The 5,967-nt window shown below is 46.5% G+C and overlaps 1 protein-coding gene across 7 annotated transcripts in view; it reads right to left on the bottom strand.

Annotated features, from left to right (window-relative positions):
• The window catches only part of PALM2AKAP2 (PALM2 and AKAP2 fusion), a 428,602-nt gene that overhangs the window by 98,224 nt on the left and 324,411 nt on the right, over nt 1-5,967 (bottom strand). The window contains exon 1 of one of the 7 annotated variants that reach the window (XM_019635850.1): nt 2,515-2,650. The exons of the other annotated variants lie outside the window; for them this stretch is intronic. The gene's annotated coding sequence lies outside the window, so the exon portion shown is untranslated. Of the gene's footprint in view, nt 1-2,514; nt 2,651-5,967 lie in introns of those variants that run through there. 7 annotated transcript variants of the gene reach the window in all.

Below are 5,967 nucleotides of genomic sequence, written 5' to 3'. Positions count from 1 at the left end.
CTGGGTAAGGCTGGTGCCAATGCAGGGCCCTGAATTAGGAAGCTTTCTTAGCTTCCCAGCAAATCTGCCTCTGGGTATTCAGCTTACCAACACTAAAATTGTTGAACCTGATAAGTATACTAACAAATTACTTCAAATTTTCAAAAGCTGGCACAGGATCTCGGAGCACTAATCTAAGCAAAGGGTGACGTCTGTGTTTTTCAAGATCAAAGAACAGCCGTTGCAGAGGCTAATACAATATAGATCAGTGTTAAGAAATGTATAAAATTAAAGAATGGAATTAAACACCATCCCTTGGTGTTCAGAAGTAAATTTTCAACATGCTCCTGTTTCATTTATTAAAATCCCTCAATACAACCTCCATCCAAATCCAATTTCATCTTTATTTGAAACATTTCTCATTACCCTAATAAGTGACTTGTAACGACAGCCGTAGCAGAAACCTGGGACATGGATACTTTGAGAATCCAACGAATCTAAAAGGATGGTGTCTAGACAATAATTAACGAGCAAGTCCAGGCTGTTAGCATTTTTAAAAGTTACGTTTAATATGTTAGCTCTATACTAAAATACTGAAAGTTTTAGAAATGTAAAAATAATGGACCATTTTCCCCTCACTTGATAACAACCTGCTTCAATTTATTGCCCAGAGATCCTGAGGCTATGGAGTCAGAAGGAGCCACTTACGAAAGTGAAATAAATTCTGACAACACTGCCTTGAACTCTGCAGGCAGGAAGCTGTGCCAACTGTCATGCCAGAACTATGAGATAATGGGTATTTCAAAACGTGTGTCCCATCTCAGAGCCCAGCCATCCCTCTCATAACAGCACCTCAGCATCACAGAAAGAAGTGGAAAGGAACGCCGCTGCCAGAGGACAGCTCAACACTGTAGCACAGCTTGCTAGGTAAGGGATTCAGAGACCCAAATAGTATTGCCTTTCGTTTGTCCTGGCTCATGACTAATTTCATGGGTGCAGCCCAAAATTATTGCAGGGCCTGCAGACCCATGGAGTGTGGCGTTTCAAAGGAGAAAATGCCCTTTAAGAGTCTGTGTCAGAACTGGGGAGGAGAGAGCAGACAGAGGACAGCTGTTTAGATGGTGCTGTAGGGCAAGTCTTAATTGTTAAAAGGCTTTATGTTTAAAGAAACTGAGTACACTCCTTACTAGACATAGTAAGACTCCTTACTAGACTCCTCACTTCTAGACTCCTTACCCTGAAATGTTATTGATCAGTAAATCAATTTGGGGAGGCTACCATAGTGAGAGAAGATTGTTTAATTAAATTGGGAACCTTTCCGGGAAGAAAAGTGGGATGCTTAAGTGAACTTCTTTAATTATTAGAACAAAGCCAAGGAAACAAAGCCCCCGGGATTAGGGCGGTGAGGGGTGGGTGTGTTCTTATTCAGCCTCCAGGCGCCTGGGAGCTTGTGTTAAGATGGAAAGGCACTGCCTCTGAAAAGTTAGCTTGTTAGCAAATTCAAAAGATTTACTATTTAGAGATGGATATGTGTGTGTGTGTGTGTGTGTGTGTGTGTGGTGTCTTTCTCTTTTCAAAGGTAAATACAATGGAGGGAGTGTATGGGGGGGAGGTGTCGAAGAAATTTGCCCAAATCAATAGCACTGCACTTCATACTGTTACAGGGTAGGATACAGATTTATCAAAGTGACCACACAGCCTATCAGCGCCAAACCACTACTACTTCCCACGCGGGAAACTGGCTTTACCCGGCCTGAAGAGATAACCCACCGTCTTTCTAAAACACCCCCCCACACACACACACATACACACTTTGTTTTGAGGATTGCAGAGGGCCCCCCAGGGCTGGCGAGCTTCTCGTATCAACGCAGGGGAGCTCAGGGACCCGGCTGCTGGTCCTGCTCCCGCTGGTCCGCTCACCGTCTTGCTACCTTCCCTGTGCAACCCACCCTTTACCTTCAGTTCTCACCCCAGCGCCAGCGCCAGCGCTCCCCGGCCGCACCGCCTCCCTCCGCGGGCTCTCGGGCTCCCAGGCACCCCGCCCTCACGAACTTCGATTCAGTCCCCAGTCCTCCACTACGTTTCTCTACAATTTCTCAGGGCTCCGGGTATCTCCTTGCCCCCTAACCCTGCGGACGCGCCGCCTCCACAGTTTACCCGGCACTTATCACCACGATGCGCCTCTTCGACTCCCCAAAGAGTCCCCACAAAAGGCCCAAAGACACGTACCCTCCGGCTTTACCCGGGATAAAACATCAGATCCTAACAGCTGGAATCGCCGCCTCGGGCCAAACTTCCAGGCTCAGCTCGGACGGGACCCTTCCTCCCTCCCCGCGCAAAACGCTGCTCCCTCCTTCCTTCAAAGCCACATGGCCACAGCCCTCTCCAGCCAGGCCCTCTTCCCACACATCCTCCGCTACACAAGTGCCATAAAGGCCGCATGAAGTCCGCGGTGCTTCTGAGGACTCCCTAGATCTCCAATTCCTCCCCGGAACGTGGTGTTCCGGGCCTCCGCGCCCCAGCTCGGACACCCACCTCTGGGCAGGGGATCCCGGGGAGAGTCGTCCTCGGGCTCCGCTCCAACGCCGCAAGGCCACTGCCTCTTCCTTGAAGCGTCCGGGAGACTCCAGAAAAAGATGTGCGGCAGCCCCGGGCTGGGGCGAGAGCATCTGTCCAGNCCAGCCCAGGGTTGGGGTTTTCCCCCAGTCTGCTAAAAGAAGCATTCACTCAGTCCTAACCCACAGGATCCCGACAAACACCCTGGGAAGAGTCATGGGCTACGGATAGGATGGCCACCTCAGGAACCCCGCTCTCTCTTCACAGAACTTGGTGTGGTGTGGGTGGCAGTTCCATGCACACACACACTTCTTCTAACCAACAGAAGACCAAAAACCTGGAAGTCCTGGCAAAATTCTCCTCTAAACTTGACCAACCCAGGAAACTCTAAGCACTGCATAGAAACTTCTGGTCCAGGCCCCTCTGATCGCCCAGGGAAAACTGCGCTAGCATAACTGTTATCCTTACTCTGCACAGCAATAATCCTTCTCCAGAGCTCCTCACTACCACATGTGCACAGCAGTAAAACACATCCTTACACAGTTCCAAGAGAGGTTAATACTTCTAGACCAGCATCTATCTATCTTTATACATTCACTCTATTTCTTAACCAATCCTACATAGCAGATAAGGAGTTTAGGTGCTCTCCAGGGCAGAAAACTCAGGCAGAATCCACAGACCTACTGACAAAGCCCCAGAATAGCCATCATCACCTGGTACTTGGCATCCCCAGGAGCGCCGGGTTAAGGGCAGACCCAGGGTCCTCCTAGATGGGTGATCCACATAGTCTGTGCCAGGGTCCCGGAATCCCTACACAGATGCTGGGATGATTAGACCACATATCCATAAGTGAACAGGCAGATTCCTAGGAAACTGGGTCTTCTTGAAGGGCTAAGGTCCTTAAACAGAGTATAAACATCGAAGAGCCTTTGAGTTGGACAGTCCCCTCCCATAGACGTTTTGAGGGGGACTTCCCTCTAGCAGACAGTGACTAAAAAGAAAACTTCCACACGGCCATCACAAGGTGGGCTGAGGGCTACAATGTTCTGCTTTTAAATCATGTTGCTTGTGAACCCCCAGCTGCTTTTTCTGGCCAACTCACTTCCTTAAACGTACAAGGCTCATCCGAACCCAGAGCCCCAGTGCTGGCTGGCGCCATGAACTTGGTGGAGAGGTTTGGACCAAGGGTGGAAAGATACATTTTACATGTGTTTGTTTAAAAGAATGATTTGTAGCGCTTAAGAGCTAAGTCCAAAAAATGTTTCTGCCATGTCCACCTCCCCATACTGCTACACAATAATCCATCCAACCAGCCAACTCTACCGCAAATCTGTGAAAAGCTAAACGGTACAAAAAGGACTGGATTCACTAGGCTTCTCAGGCTCTTCTGAAAACTTTTTTTATTTTAACCCTCATTGCAAATCTTTACTTAATATATTAATCCACGCTCCTGTCTTTAATATATTAATCCACGCTCCTGTCTTGGTGACAGAGTAAACTCATTAGAGCTGACAAAGCATCTTGTAGTAGTTTCAGAAGCGGAGTCCCACTGACCCCATCACATACTGATCACTGAGTGAGCTTAAAAAGCCCAGGATTAGGGTCCTGAAAATTTGGGTCCATTTTCCCAATGAGAAGTAATTTCGGACTTACTCAAAGTATTACAAGGGTGCAAGTAAAAAAGTCTAGAGGAAGCCTAAGGGGAAAAAAAGGATGCCAGCCAGCTTCTCCCAAGTCAAAAGGAGGCGGCTGTCGGGTAGGAACGTGAAGGTCAGGTTTGGAGAACGTCCATCCTCAGAGCCTCTCGATCAGATCAGTGTAAGGGATGAATAATTGATCTGCTACACAATTACCAGAATTTTTTAAATTAACTTTAAACACTGTTTACTTATTTGCATCTGCCATTAAGAATGGGAGAAGTCTTTGGTTAATTTATAAAACAATCCATTTGGGGGGGAAATACAACATGTGCAAGGTGCTCCCATATACATTTACCACAAGTTTTGAAATAGGTCGTTTTTGTTATTCCCATTTGTATAGATAAGGGAACCAAGATTCAGTTTACATGACATGCTCCAGGTAGTACAGAGAACTTGGCCACGGCACGAAAATGGTTTGGCCCTGCCACGGTCTAGATAACTAACTGGGGCATTATAGCAACCAAGTATTTGGCTGCTCATCTCATCTGCTCCAATCAAGCACCAAAATCAACCACAAAGTCTCTGCTCACACCTAACAGGAAAAGGGGCTTAAAGGACAGTGACATTCCCCACTGAAGTCTACAGCTCTCTCCCCTTCCCTGGCATTCATACATCAGTTTGCTCTCAACTGGGAAAGGAATCTTATAAGACTTAAAAGACAAAACAAACAAAAATAAGCCAAACCCACCTGAAGAAAGCACTATCATTTCACTACCACCACCACCACTACCACCCCTACCCCATCCCTGTCCTCTGCCTGGATAAGGAAACCAGCCGCTTTCTTCCTCTAAAGGGCACCTTCTCCAGTTTCATTGCCCAACTCGGTCACTCTGAGACTTCCACCAAGATGGGAATAAATGCCAGTTAGTTCCATGTCCCTTGATCCTACTCAAATGTGTCCCCCAAGGCCTGATAGCACTGGTGCTCCTAGAATTGAGAGAGGAGAACTAAGGAAAAAGAGGTACCTGGGGCCCAAGGATGCCCACAGTCCCTTCCCCCATGCTGTCTGTCTTTTCCTGCACCTCCTCAATCTCAGAATTCACTTCAGTAGGAGAAAAGAACCCCTTGCTGAACCCTGGAGAAAGCGTCTCCCGTTGTATTATAGGAAGAGGGGAAGGTCTTGATGCATTCGTTTTTCTGGCACTCAACTTTCAAGAGAGTGAGTGGGGGCAAAGAACAGAAATTACATGTGTATCAGGACGTCAGTTTCCTCAAAAGCCAGCCTTCAGAGTCTGTCCTAGAGTGGGTTCCACAATTACACTTTCCCACGCCTATAAAGCATAATTCACATCTACGCTAACATCACATTGAAGCCACAAGCCCCAGAACTGTGAGCCGAAGCACAGCAGTATAGTCACCACAGTACATTCACCAAGGAAAGTAGTCAATGCAACACAGCCATTCATTACATTTTAGAAACACTTTCATCAATAACAGTTGAAACAAATTTTTAAGATATAGGTTTAAATTTCAGATACAGTGTTACTACTTAGAGCACTCCATTTCTTAAGTATTCTAATTAATCAAGTACTACTTAAATCACATGAACAAACTCTGTAACTTTTCTCCTCAAGCAAAATAGTGGATTCTCCTGTTGTAACAGAGATGATTTCAACTTTCCTATAATAATAGGTACCTGAAAAATGTTTGAAGGGCAAATGTCCAAAACTTGAACAGCTGTCTTATGTATATTCTTAGAAGGGGATTATCTAACATGTATGTGTATGTGTGT

Source organism: Hipposideros armiger, unplaced genomic scaffold (assembly GCF_001890085.2).
Source record: "Hipposideros armiger isolate ML-2016 unplaced genomic scaffold, ASM189008v1 scaffold_24, whole genome shotgun sequence".
In the NCBI taxonomy this organism is placed as follows: Eukaryota; Metazoa; Chordata; class Mammalia; order Chiroptera; family Hipposideridae; genus Hipposideros; species Hipposideros armiger.
Note: the sequence above shows the minus strand (reverse complement) of the source record. Positions and strands in the feature narration are given on the sequence as shown.